The sequence below is a fragment of the Alligator sinensis genome, unplaced genomic scaffold (genome assembly GCF_000455745.1).
Source record: "Alligator sinensis unplaced genomic scaffold, ASM45574v1 scaffold974_2, whole genome shotgun sequence".
Classification (NCBI taxonomy): Eukaryota; Metazoa; Chordata; order Crocodylia; family Alligatoridae; genus Alligator; species Alligator sinensis.
The window spans coordinates 800,448-815,450 of NW_005842369.1; the positions used below are offsets into that span (position 1 = coordinate 800,448).

Below are 15,003 nucleotides of genomic sequence, written 5' to 3' on the forward strand. Positions count from 1 at the left end.
GCCACGCACCGACAGTGCGTACCGCGCAGGCGCGGGGAGTGGGAGGGAGGTGCGTACGGCGTCCGAGCTCGTTGAGAGGGGAAGGGAGAGGGAAGGAGGGCAAGGGCGCATGCGCGCCAGGAAGGGCCTGGTCACAGGAAGGAGGCGTGTGCCGAGATCGGGGCGGGGGGAGGCAGGGGGAAGTGAGCAGTTGCGCATGCGCCGCGCGAGAGCGGGTGACAGGCCACGTGCGACGCGGAGGAACTGGCGGACTCAGCGCACGCGCAGGGGAGTTGCGTCAAGAGCGCGTGGCGCATGCGCCGCCCAACGGCCCGCCCGCTTCCGGATGCCCGAAGGGACGGAGAGCGCGTGCACCAGTCGGTGTCGGAGAGCGCATGCGAGGGAGGAGAGGGGTGGGGCGGAGGGCGCTGCTGACAGGCAGCGGCCGGAAGATGCCTTATTGGGCGTGCGCCTCGCCGCTGGCTCCGACGCCGGACCGAAGTGGGAGAATCCCGAGGCTTGTCAGGGTGCAGGCGCGTGGCGTAGAGCGTCTTCCTCTTCGGGTGCGCTCGCTGAGCGCGCGTGCCCTTTATAGCGCGACTCGCCTGGTGCTGCTAGGGCCTCACTCGACCACAGCTGTAATCGTGAGAGTGAAGTCAGGACCGCCTAGCACTAGCAGGCTACTTCGTCTCCATTTGCGGGCAGAAAGATGAGTACTAGATGGTTTTGCTATCCCAGCCCAGCGTGCCTCCCTCTTGACATCCCACAAGTCTGTTCAATATAAAGTGGTTTGGTTTTTCCAGGCATTTTGATAGTTACGGTAGATACGTCATCAGCCCTCACGTTCACAGCACTTGCTTCATTCTCTAAAAATTCGGTTTATTGCTTAAGAACTTGTTTCCTTTGTGGGTTTACTTTCACAGTACTCGGCATCTCCATTTTCTATTAAAGGATGCTGACAAATGATAACATTCAAGCCAGGCTTACACTCAAGAAATTTTACCAACACAGCTATTCTCAGGAGCATTGTAGAAGAGAAAAAAAATGCTTTTGACACTCTGCAGGGGAGAGACCTAGGGCTGAAGCAGTTATATAGGAAGAAACCTCTGTACAGTTTAACTTGCTAATTCCAGCTCCCTGAGTAAAAGAGATCGAGTGATATAGCTTACTAGGTTTAAGCTACACCTGCACTGTTTGCTGAAATACTGCAGACCTTTTTTGGTATAGATACAGCATCAGTTTCTGCTCTACTTGCTCCATATGCTTGTAGCACATTCAGCTGCTAGATGAAATTTCAAATGCAAGTTTTAATTGTTGATTGGTATGTGTCCAAGTCTCCCATAAAATTGCCATGTTCATAGTATCCTCTGTTTCTGAAATGGATACTGAAGACTTGTGCCATTATCTGGCTATTTTTTTGGGTGAGAAAAGCCTCCCTAAAGAGACCATGACAAGCCAGCAGCAGGATCAGAACTAACACATGGGAGGGGAAAGAGATGCAACTGATCTTTCCACAATCATCTTCAGTACTAGCTCTGACAGTATGACTAGATCTGTTAACCTAGGTCCTAAAATGGAGGGTTTTTAAATAAAGAGGCAACCCCTAGATTTTCCCTTGGATATTTTAAACTGTACAAAGGAATTAAATAACGTTACGAAATTCATTTTCAAGAAAATGTGTGTCTTAACACTAAATGTGATGTTATAAACCCCACACACACAATCTTAGGCTAGGAACTATTTACTTCATAGTAGTTTTACCATCTATTTGTTATCTTTACTATGGAGAACTTTTACAATCTTTTCTCCAATACCTGATGAAAGGTGTTTGTGCCCTAAAGTTTGCAATTAAAATTTTTTTTTTTCAAAAATCTAATTGGTCTAATAAAACATATCACCTCTGCCACGAGTCCCAATTGCTTTTTCCTCTAGACCAATATGGCTATAACCTTATCTTTACTAGAGCTTTTATTTTAAGAATTTTTATATAGTTTCTGGGGAGAAAGAAAGGGTCTGGATTGTGAAACCTCATTTCCATTTCCTTTTACCAGTATTTTTCATTTCAGGCCCCGACTAGATCTATACAAGTGATTTTATGTGTGTTACTTTGCTGTTGCACACAAATATGATACTAGGACAATAATTCCCCAAATCCACCAAAAGAACTGCTATGTCAGGGTATGGGGAAGGAGATGCTAGATCTATTATGAAGATACCAAAAATGTGGTGCATGTCCATAATCTTTTACTATATTAACGGCGGTCTTTCATTAAGTCTTAACCAGTCAACTGGGTGTCCAAAACACTTAGCTGTGCCAGCCTATTTTATTGCATGTTAGTACTAATGATGTCTTGATACAATTAACTTACTTTAATAAAAGTAGAGAAATACAACAAACATAATAAATACAATAAACATGGATTTGGAACAAGCAAGATTGTCAGCTGCTATACAGAGATAACACACACAGGTACATGCTTTCTTTTAAAATTTACTTTACATTGAATTTTGCTACTTTTAATTCTTTGATAGCCAAATTAAAAGGGGATCTTGTGATCTCAAGGCATTCAATGCACACATGTGCATACTCTTCCCACCTTAGACCAACACGGCTACAACCCACACTCCTCCCACACACACTTGAATGAATTTTCAGTGCTTAACATTGGAAAATTCTAGGCTTAATGTTGCCTTTAATGTATTAAAGTCAACAGGCATGCACTTTTCTCCCTGGACACCCTTGCATCCTGAGATATGGATGTTGCCTTAGAAATTAGTTGTGGTTGTATAGTGAAAGGAGTTGTTGTTTAAGAGCCCTGGTTTTTATAGAAGTCCCTCTACAAATACCAAAAATAAATAAAATTGAAAATTTTCTAGGTTTTTAAAAAAGCAAACAAGAATAAAAGGCAGACAGGGTTCTTTGGGTGAATCTGAAAACTTTTATTAGACCAAGTTAAATAGTTGGAAAAAAAATTTTTAAGCAAGCTTTCGGGTTTAAAAACCCTTTGTCAGGCTGAGGAAGTTTCTACAGAAGTTCTACAGAAACTTGCTCAGCCTGATGAAGGGTTTTTAAACCCGAAAGCTTGCTTAAAATTTTTTTTCCAACTATTTCATAGTTTCATAGTTGGTAGGGTTGGAAAGGACCTGAGCAGATCATCAAGTGATGATCCATGGCAGGAAAAAGTACTGGGGTCAAACGACCCCAGCAAGGTGTTCGTCTAGCCTCCTCTTAAAAACCCCCAGGGTAGGAGCCAACACCACTTCGCTTGTAAGTTGATTCCAGGTCCTAGCTGCCCTGACTGTGAAGTAGCGCCTCCTGATGTCTAGCCTGAATCTACCTTCTGCCAGCTTGTGACCGTTATTTCTAGTTGCTCCTGGTAGTGCTCGGGGGAACAGGGACTCCCCCAATGCCTGCTGGTCCCCTCTGACTAGTTTGTAACAGGCCACTAGATCCCCCCTCAGCCTTCTCTTGTGGAGGCTGAACAGGTTCAGGTCCTGTAGCCTCTCCTTGTAGGGCCTGCCCTGCTGGCCCCTGATCATGCGAGTGGCCCTCCTCTGGACCTGCTCCAAGTTGTCCACATCCCTCCTGAAGTGCGTCAATAATGATTCCAAGATCCTTTTCTGCCTCTGCACTGACAAGAAGGGAGTTCCCCAGCCTGTAGGTATGCTGCTGGATCTTCCTCCCCAAGTGTAGCACCTTGCACTTGTCAGTGTTGAAACCCATCCTGTTCTCATCTGCCCACCCCTGTAACCTGTCTAGGTCCGATTGCAACCTATTCCTCCCTTCTAGCGTGCCCACATCCCCCACATTTTAGTGTTGTCAGCAAATTTGAACAGGGTGCTCTTTACCCCCTTGTCCAAGTCACTGATGAAGATGTTGAACAGCGCGGGTCCAAGGACTGAGCACTGGGGGACCCCACTGCCACATCCCTCCAGGTTGAAAATGACCTGTCCACCACCACTCTGGGTGCGGCCCTCCAGCCAGCTAGCGACCCATTTGACTGTGTAGGTGTCGACGCCACAGTCCCCTAGTTTTTTACTGAGGATGGGGTGAGAGACAGTGTCGAAGGCCTTCCTGAAGTCCAGAAAGACTACGCCCACTGCTACCCCTGTGTCTAAGGATTTTGTGACCTGGTCAAAGAAGGCCACCAGGTTGGTCTGACAGGACCTGCCTCTAATGAACCCATGTTGGTTGCCCCTAAGCATAATCTCCCCTGCTGGCTCCTTGTGGACATGCTCCAGGATAACTCTCTCAAAAAGCTTATCTAGGATCGAGGCAAGACTAACAGGCCTATAGTTTCCTGGGTCCTCCTTCCTCCCTTTTTTGAAATTGCTAACCACGTTGGTCCTTTTCCAGTCCTCTGGCACCACGCCAGAGCACCATGAGTGCTCGTAAAGCTGTGCCAGGGGTCCCGCAATGACCTCTGCTAATTCCCTCAGCACTTTGGGGTGGAGATTGTCAGGACCAGCTGATTTAAATAAGTCCAGTCCCTCCAGAAGTTCTGTGACTAGATTTTCACTGACCCTAGGCCTGGTCTTAAGTTGGTCTAGTAAAAGATATCAGATTCATCTGAAGAAACCTTGTTTGCTTATGTCCTTAGACCAACACGGCTACAAACCTACACCCCTGTAACAAGAATAAAAAGCATTTAGTCATGCAGAACTATTTTAACCCCTCATCAGTACAGTGGGAACCTTTAGATCAGGGTTATCAAACTCATGCAGACCAACAGGCTGTAGGAGGGGTACAGGACTAGATCAGGCCTACAGACCAGGCTTGCATGCCAGAAGCAGCACATGTTCAGTGTGCAGATGTGCATGCAGTATGGTCCAGCTCCCTCCCCATGTGCTGCATATGCAATATGCTGGACTAGTTCTTCATGCTGGGCCCAGCACACAGGGCTAGTTTGGATACTAACTCTGTACATTGGGTCCAGCCTGTGGGATCCAGCATATAGGGCTGGCTCAGCATGGGCACTGCATGCAGTGCATGGTCTGGTCCAGTCTAAGACCTACAGGCAGTACTGTGGGCCAGATGGTAGGGCTCTGTAACCCAGATCTTTGACACCCTTGCTTTATATCCATGGTCCAGACTAACTGTAGGCTGCCATTCTTTATTGGGTAGCAGTAGGAAGAAACAGATGCGTTTTGTCAGTGGGTTTCACGGATATTTGCTGATGCCGCTTTTACCCTGTTCTCTAGCTTGTCACCTTTCCCCTGCCTGACCCTATTATTTTCTCCAAGACAGTGGTGCTCAAGGTTTTGGCCCCACAAACCAGATGAATGGTGCAGGCCCGCCCACTGAGATTGGGCCTTGTGCCACTAGGTGTACCCGATCCAATACGCAGGGTCACAACTCACCAAGCTCCCCCGAGATTCAGGGGTGCTCTACAGGCTGGATGACATAACCTTGGGGGCTAGATCTGGTGCATGGGTCAGAAGTTGAGCACCCCTGCTCTAAAGCAGTCAATCATGGTGTCACAGCGCCCTAAGGTGGCACGAGAGCCTTAAGGGTGCCCTAGGTTGCCACAATATCGTCACAACCCAAAGGGTGCGATTTTTGTTTTTGTGTGCTTCGGCACTGCTAAATTGTCCCCGCTAAATTACAGCTTCCTTGCACGCTGGAGTTTTCTGCTGCAAAAGAGAACCCCGGTGCAAGGGAGAATTTCCCGCCAATTTTGAAGCTTTCTTTGCAGGGTGCATTTCTTTGTTGCAGCACAGAAATGCTCGTTGCAAAGAGTTCCCGCCATTTGTATGCTAATTCGAGTCCCATTGTTGGCCAGTTCTAAATTATTCACACGTGGCAGCTAGTGATTGGCTTGCTAGCCGTATAAAAGGCTTGAGTGGTTTCCGCCCAAGTTGGAGGACTCCACGAACAAGGGAGGAGGAGACCACCCTTGAGCCTCTCCCTGTCGCCGAGCGCAGTCCAGACGTATCCCTTCCCGCGTGCAAAAGAACTGGACCCACGAAGCCTAGCAAACTTCGTGTGAATGAGTGAGCAGAAGGACCCACGGAGCCTAGCAAACTTCGTGTGAGTTTATTCAGAGCTCTCTCGGACGAGTATTTTCTTCGGTTGAGATGACAGGCTCGCGTGTTCAGAGCTTTCAGCCGGATTGGGCTAGAGTTCACGAGTCTAGAACTCTTGTCCGCCTCTCTTCTTTCCTGTTTGTAACCGCAACTTAAGCAAGTTTTCCAGCCTGCACCACTGCCATCTCAGTGTAAGTAAACAATCTTTAACACTACCGCTACGCGTCTGTGCCTAATTCCAGCTCGATGGCCTTCCCTCTCCAACCCGGCGTGCCCGGGCTGCTGGCCACAGCCCGCGTGCAGCGCGGAAAAGGGCTCGGGTTGCTCCCGGCCCGCACAAATATAAGCACTGTTAAGCATGCAAATACCTATACATGATTCACAAGATGAATCAAGAGATTTCAAATAGAAATCCATTGTTTCAAAAGCTTTGTAAACTGTTGTGGTCTTTTCCAGTTCACTGCAACTCGAGAATTGCTCTGTTGTTTTTTTGTAGTGCAAAAGTTAGTTTCACTCCCTTTTTTAATGGCCTGTCTCTAAATTCAGAAAAAAGTTATGGACAGAGATGTCATAGTCATAAGGAGGTTGAAAACCACTGCTCTAAAGCAAGGGTGCTCAACTTCTGACCCATGGGCCAAATGCAGACTGCAGTCATAGCATCTAGCCTGCAGGGCTCACCACGGCTCAGGAAATCTGGCAGCAGGGGAGCACTGGTCAGTAATACTGTACAACCGCACTCCCCTGCTGCCAAATTCCCCTCTCCCTGCACAGCCATATGGGACCAGGCCAGGCCCCTTCTCCTCCACACAGGTGAATTGGGGCCCTCCCTCCCACCAGCAGCTGGGTTAAAGCTGGACCGTGCCTACCCTCCCATCCCCCACAGAGGCTGGGCCATGCCCCCTTCCCTCCCTGAATTGGGGCCCAGCTGCCCTCCCCCGCCCCACTCTGTGCAACTGGATGGGACCCCAATAAACCCATCCCAGGCACCAGATTGGGGTCATGGGCTGGATCTGGCCTGCTGAGCGACTCGGCACTGTCTATCGAGCCCACCAGGAAAGAAGGTTGAGAGCACCACTGCTCTAAAGCATCCATTCCTTGCTGCTGCCAGAGACAGGTTGCTGGACTAGATTAATCTTTGCATTCTTGTCTCTGTCCCCCTGCTCACCTCCCACTCTACTTCTGTCCTTATTCCTCATCCTTCTGCTTTCAAGTTATATTGCTCTTCTCTTCTATTCTGTCTGGGCATAGCAAGGGCATACCGATTGCTCAGAAAGGCTTTTCCCAGCTCACAGTTTCACTGGCTTGGCAGTTAGGAGAAGAAATTGCATTCTGCTTGGCAGAGGTGAAAGTGGTTGCCAGTCTCTAAGGAAAATGCGCTAGCAGTCATTTTCAGAGATTTACAGTTCAGTGAATTTTAACAGAGGTGGTAAAAAGTCACCTGTCTGGCTTCAGGCAAGTCTCCAAGCATATAGGTGTGGGAGCCTTACAATTAAACAGTGGTAAGATTCTTCCCTCCCTCCAGCAGAACAGTGTTCCCCTTACTTTGTTCACCTAAACAACTGAATTATTTTTGCTGAAACTTAAAAAAGAATGCATTAGGAAACCCTTAACATAGTTTCAAACATAACCACAAAAAGCTGAAGCTAGAAATTGAACTTCCCTTTTTAAAAGGAACAGCCATAATGTAGGAAATGCAGAACTATGAAGTTCAGGTCAACCAAGCAATTTCAGCCCTGCTCTGGTGTTCCTTTCACTAATTCTGTCCCAAATTCCTTTAAAGTTTGTTTTGCAAGATGTCATGTAGGACAGTCCTTAGAGCACAAGCTGATGGTCCCGCAATTACATGACTGACCTGAGCTCAGGTTCTCATTATTAGGGACTGATGTAGGCTTGCTGTATAACTTTGGACAAGTAACTGTAGGGCTAGATCCAGTAAAAGACTCAGATGCCTACAAATTGGGATTGGGAAAAGAGTTCACTGTTTTGGACTGGATTCCAAAACAACCAGCAAGCAGAATAAAGAGCTGCCTATAGCCACAAGGAAATCCTGAGGAGGGAGTTTAATCTCAACTGTTAGCCCCGTCTGGGTGTTTCACACAAGTACTGGCAAGCAACTCCACCTACTGTGGATCCACAGCTCAGAATCCTACTGAAGGTCAGTGCCTACATCCTTCCTTTTATCTCTTAAGATACACACAGAGGAGGAGGAGGTCCTCCTTATGCAATGGCTTAGTGGGTAAAGCACTTGTTCAGGAAGTAGATGTAATTTCAATTCTTTCTGAAAGGATTCCAACCAACATGTCCCAACTTCCTAACCATGAGACTGTTAGCAGTTCTGGAGCAGGAGCACTTGCCTGCTAAAATTGTTTCACTCATCAATAAAGAATTCAAGATTTGTGGAGCCAGAAAGATGATAAAAGAGTTAGCCTGACTCTGTAGGCTTTCAGTTATGGCATTTGCCTTACAGGGCAGCTGCCAATACTGTTTCTGTATTGTACACTAAATAGCTATTGGGTAGCTGAAGCAGGGGCCAGACTCCAGGAATCCTCTCCACTCCAAAGCAAGTGCCCCTAGGCCAGGTTGCAGCAGGGGTGGCACATTAACAGAGCTTAGGTCTGAGTTTGAGCCACTACCAACCCAGCCTGCACTGCCTCTTGAGCTGGAACCACAACCACTGGCCCCCTCTGCCCCACCACACCTCTAGTAGTGGTGCTACTTTTCCCCACTGCCTGGAAGAAGCCCTCCACTGCCAAAATACTGCAGAAGCTCCTTGGTTGCGCAGGCCAGATAAACTGCCTCTCTGGACTGTAGTCAAACTCTGCACTAAGGTTCAGTGACAGGTTCCCTTATGTTCCCTCTCTGACCCCATGAATTTTGCATTTTGCTGCACAGTAGAATGATTTCAACAGGAGGCCAGAACTTACCCCCTTATCCTTTCCCCTATCCCTACCTCAGAAGCCAAGCTTACATTCTCAGTATTTATGGTACTCTTCTGGGATGAGAGAGAGAGAGAGAGAGATTTAAAACCTCTCAGTTAGAGGAGGAAATTAAACCTGAGGGGTGCTCCAAGGGACGGCAGGCTGCTTTAATTAGAGCAGCTCTGAGAGTCACTCTAATTGAAGTGCCTGGAGCATCTCGTGTATCAACATCCCCATGCTTTAAAATAGCAGTGGGGGTGGTTTATCTAAAGCTCATTGAATGAGCTCTAGATAAAGCATCCCTGCCACCATTTTGAAGTGCAGGGATGCTGATACATGAGACGTGGAGGCTAGCTGCAGCATGGTAATTACCACACTCCAGCAGACTTGATTAACTGAGTCTCCTGTGATGTGCTATAATTACAGTGTCAGAGCAGCGTCTTGGCTGATATATAACCTGGCTCATGTCCAAATAGGGCATGTTAGACAAGTGTACTAACCACTAATCACCTCTTCCTCCTTTGGTTGTGCTTTAACAGCAAGTGGTGGCCACAACTCCATTTTGTAGGAAGCTTAATTCTAACAGCAAGCATTCAGTGGGCTTGGAGGATACTTACCAGGTCAAGCGGGAGCTTTCAGGAGAGTAGTTGTAGACCTATGTACACTGAGGTGCTCGTGTTCTACTTCAGCTGCTTATGCCTTCTTTTCTGGAGCTGAGCCTTGAAGTCTGCATCTTTTCACGCTCTCTGGAGGACAAACTATTCCTTCTCAGGAGGCCTAATACATACACTTTTATGAGTTGTTCAGATACTACTAGAGTGAAAGCTAAATAAATGCATAGCACAATAGTGAACACACACATTTTTTAATTGCTAACGAGTTTGGATCTCAGCTATTGTCCCAAAGTTGGATACAGCACGCTGGCATTATGTATGCATCTCTTCTATTAAACTCATGATTTCCCACCCCATGTTATCCTTGGTTCTTATCAAGTACCTTGAGCAATTTAGGATTTGGTGTCTAACAGATTAGTCCCTGTAAACAGGTTTGTTATAATTTGTTAATCCAGCAGCATTTATAGTAGAAAACTGATACACCTTTAGCAATTAGTGTATAACAAATTGTTCTTCAAATTCTCTTTGACTCATGGAGTAGTCAAAAACTTATTTTGATCTTTGAACAGACCAAGTGTCTCACACAACATGCAATCTGACTTAATGATTCTTATTAAGCAAAATTTACTGGAAGCAGGAAGAGTTGCATCAAAATAGCACAATATCAGAAAGGTTGAGTTAGTCTTAACTTGGTAAAAGTTAATCTAAGTAGGTGCTGAGTTAGAGGTAAGATAAAGATGATTTAAAAATTACCTGTAATCAGCTTTGTTATATTACATCAGTCTCTAGAGTTCCTCTTCAAGAGAGCTGCAGTGATCTCCTGGTTTTAGGCAAACTTCTCCTACAGATTGATTCTTGAGTACCTTTGAAACCAGACTGCACTATCGTAGTGATAAGGAATTCCCAGGTGACGTATTTTGGAGAAAAGGAGCTTGCTTCCTGGGCAGTCAGACTTGATTTAATTATCTCTGGAAAGTTCACTAATTTTTTGTTCCAGCTGATTCAAATAGAAAAGGTGTCATTTAATGCCCTCAGGCAAGTCAGTTGAAGCCTGATTAAGATCCAGGCGATTTTGGTCAGGAAAGAAAAAAGCCAGAGGGCGTAGAGAATTCTCCTATTTCCTTCCCCCATGAATGTGAAGAAACAATGCTTCTAATTTCTTCTCTATATATTGATTGTTGATAGATGAAGTTTGATTTGCACAGAAGCCAGGAGCCCTGTCAAGTTGCAGTGTAACTGCAGATTTATTAGATATCTTATGCAGTCACTTGAAAGATTAAAGATAGCTTAGTCTTGTAAACTATGTTCTCAGTCTGAGAACCCTTGATGAACTGGCCCAGCATTTGATTTTGTGGCCCCAGTAGCATCTAAACTCTAGCTGTTATCAATACTGGGGAAAAATAAAGGGTACCTGGAGAACTTGAGTTTATTGCCATACTTTTGGCTTTGTTGTGGAATGAAAAACTTAACCATGAAATTCTAATAACTATGAATACATTTGAGACGAGGGTTCTATCTCCTTGTAGACAATATCTTTACTAGGAAAAGTGTGTGTTTTTAAATGATTTAGCCACTTTGTAAAATCTTCTGATACCCAAGACAGGTTAATTTCACCTCAGTGTAGCTGGTCAAGGTAATGGTATGGGGGAGTTTAGGGGTTTTCCATGACTGGCTATATACAGATAATTTTATCTTGTGCCTCATTCTCCACTGGCATTGAGAGAGACCTAAACTTGAATTAGCCATCTCATTGTGAAAACCTTGCCTCCCTTCCTATGGTTGACCTGCCCTGTGGGATTTTTTCCCTTTAAACATTTATGGCTGTTTTTATACCTGTTCCAAGACTGGGTGGGAGGATGCTTTAATTAAAGCACCCAGAGTATGTCATGTATCCGTATTGTTGCTGCCATTTTGAAGTGTGGGGACGCTGATACATGAGATACAGAGGCTGGCTGGAGCAAAGTAATTACCACACTCCAGCAGACTCGATTAATTGAGTCTGCTCTGAGGTGCTGTAATTACAGCGCATTGGAGCAGCCACCAGGCTCATGTACAGGCACCCTATGACTTTTATCTCATTTAAATTCAAGGTTAATACAATTCCCTCTCAACAGCCCTTCCCCCCCTCCCCCCATACCTGGACATAGGGGATTTCCTTAATTTTCTTTCACAAGGATGTTGCTCGCTGGGTCTATATGGATTGTACTAGCTGGACTAGGAGGAGATGAGAGGTAAGTGGATTGAGAAGGAGTATTTATTCATGAAAGGCCCAGTTTAGCATAGTACTTAAGCCTATATATAACATTAGGCACACAAGTGGCCCAGCTGAATTGATAGAATGGTTCACATGTTTGGAACTAGGGTCATGCTTAAGTATGTTACTAAATCAAGGCCAAAGTGCGTTATAATCCGAAGTCCCTGCTAGGTAATTTTGGATGTGAGGTCTTTTCCTGTATAGTGTAGACCCAGCAAAGAATCTCAGTGGGAAAGTGAATGTTGACCTTTACTGAGCTCACATCTCTTGGGGGTTCATTTTGGCTGTGATACTCTTTGACTTCTATATGATTGATCACCTGCCTGGTAGAGGTTTGCTACCACATGCACAGACTGTGACCACCTTCCATGAAGGAGACTATGGGGAAAGGAAATAGCCATGTTCTTTAGATTCCCTTCTCATTGTAGATGCTAATGACACCTGACTGCAGCTGAAACTTTCTCCTGTAGAGCAGAAGTTGTGAGGGAAGATGGTTGCCTTGCAAAATAGGAGACTTACCCTCAAAAGTAGGTCTCCTTTTGAAGCCAGGTGCAGGGAGATGTAATTTATGGCTGCCTTTGCCAACTTGGACAAAATGAACACAAAGGGAAGAATTAGGAGATAAGATGGAGTGATAATATTCTCATTATAGATCCTGACACTGTTATATAGGAGAACAAAAGCAAAGTTTGCCCAGTATATTAACCAGTAGTAGTTGGTTAACTATTTCACAGTCTTTACAGATTTCTTCTTCTACATTCAGCCCAGAATCCTTACACAAAGTTTAATAAAAATCATACGTCTCTTTAAACAAAGCTGAACCGGTAGAATGGTTGGTTTCAAATAGATACAAGATTACCCTTTGTAGCAAAAAATGTTATCATCTGGTATTTATTTCTTCTTCTAGATTGCAGTGGAAGTAATGAAATTACTAAAATAGGTTAACAGTGTAACAGATCCTTTTCCCCTGGCCCATGGGAAATGGACTTTCAAATGTTAATATATTAATAATTATCTGGTGAAGCTTGCTAAATAGCATTTAATCCTTGAAAACGATAAATATAGATCAGACTCTGCCATGTAATTTGATTGGGGAAATACTTTTTAAAATGTGCTAATCCTGGATTTGTAGTTCAATTTTCTAAATCATTGTTGAAAAACACAGGTAATACTTGATTTAGAAAATAGTGTTCTGACCTGACACAAGTGCTGCATTGCTGAGATCAGGTATTGCAAGATCTCTCTTGCCCTTCTCAAGTTTTCCCTTTCCAAACTGTTGTGGTGCTGTACCATATACTGAAATACTATTGTGAAAGCTAAAAGGCCCAGGATCTGTGTCCCAGAGATAAGGAAGAGACATGTAGCTTTCAAAAGGAGTGCCAGTTTCTTTAAACCAGCTGAGTGCAAGGCTGATAAAGCTGTTTGCTTTTGCTGGCCTACTTAATTCAAATATGCTTTTCAATAGTAGATAATCTTTCAGGCAGTGCCAATGCCAAATTCTAACTAATTGGTTTAAAAAAAGAAACAGATCCAAGAAGAAAAACGATTCCAAAGCTCAAAGCTATAGATAGTAGAAATTCCTGTTGTCCATTAGTAAAACACTTTATGCTTCCTCATTTTAAGGCCTATTTTGTAAGTGAGCTCCTTGAACATATGAAACACTACATTTCCATTTCCTTAATACAGCTCAGGAAGGACGTAGAGAAATAAGATAAATGGGGAAAGAGAAGGAATTGCTTCCTTTGCCTCCAAGAGGAGGAGGAGAGATTGTGGTTACTTCATAAATGTGACTCATATATAGATGGCAATGTTTTCTTTTTCCCTAAAGCACAATTCTTGTTATAAAATGCTGTCAGGGAAACATGCCCGCGTATGCGCTATCTACTCTATTTTTTGTGAAATACTGACTGGGGTGTCAGTCTCCCATAACCCTCTCCTGTCTACAATCAGAACTTTTGAACAGTGGGTCATATGCCCTGTACTACTGACAATTAAGATATTTCCTCTCATAATTCAAGCTGTAAGAGCATGAATTTCAGGAAAGAAGTATTTTAGCACCATGCTTCCTGGTCCTGGAATGTCTGAGTGGCTCTGGCATGCAGTGTAGCTATGATGATGATGCTATTGTAGGTGGCAGTAGACATGTTACTATATTTTAAAATAAACATATTCCTTAGTAGGGTATCTAAACTGATACTGTTTTCAAAAGGTCTCACCTAGCAGCTCAGACAAACTACCCATTATGTCCTATGTTAACTGCCCCATGGATTGCATCACAACAGATCATACATCCGCACATGAAACTGCTGCAATGATACAGTCATGTAAAATCACAAAGACACAACCTCTTGCTGATGCTGCCATGAAATAAGTGATGGAGGGACCTTAAACACCCTAGCATTTGTAAATGGGTTGTCTAAGTGATTCAGCTCCTGAATGATTATCTCAGGGGTTTTCAACCTATTTTAACAAGTGTACCCCTTCTGTCCCAAAGTTTCAGCTCATGTACCCCTTTATATTAAAATTATTTGGGGGGGGGGCTGAATGCATGTGTGCACACGCCCCACCCCACCCCAGCAGGTAAGTCTGGGGGAGACGAAAGGGCTGGGGGGGGCAGGGGGAGGGGGCAGATAGAGGCCCCTGAGGTGCGGGAGGGAGCGGGGCACAGACATCAGCAGGGGCTGGGGTGAATGGGGCCTTGGCCAGGCTGGGTTGTGGGACAATTGGAGCCTGGGTGGCTTGTCCAGGGGCATGGGGCGGGAGGGGAGCTCCTGCCACTGTATGCACCCCGCTGGAGGCCTAGGGGGCATGTACCCCCCCACCCCAATCTGTGCTCAGGGTGGAGGCGGCTGCCTGTGCATGCTGGGCTTTGCATGCCACTGTAGCTGCTCTGGGAGCAGTGCAACCCTCCTGTCTCGCACCTATTGTCTTCCACCCCTCTGATCCTCACTGCTACACATTTGCATTTTCACAGACCTGCATTGTGGCTTCTATTCTACCCAGGAGAGCACACAAAACAACAACAGACTCTCCCTTTGCCTGAAGAAAGGTGTTTGTGCTGAAAGCTTGCAAAGAACAATTTTCCCAACTATTTCTAGTTGAAATAGTTGGAAACTGTTGTCCAACTAATAAAAGATATCACATCTACCCAAAGAACCTTGTCTGAACCTATCAGCACTTCACCAGGCTTTCAACAATCATGCTCCCTTTT

At 45.2% G+C, this 15,003-nt stretch overlaps 1 long non-coding RNA gene across 1 annotated transcript; it reads right to left on the reverse strand.

Annotated features, from left to right (window-relative positions):
- Window positions 1-45: 45 nt before the first annotated feature.
- On the reverse strand, window positions 46-11,502 carry LOC102381243. The gene is made up of 3 exons (XR_001358494.2): window positions 10,292-11,502; window positions 9,542-9,701; window positions 46-615 (listed from the first exon to the last, which is right to left on the reverse strand). It is a non-coding gene; the product is annotated as an uncharacterized LOC102381243 (long non-coding RNA).
- Window positions 11,503-15,003: the final 3,501 nt, after the last annotated feature.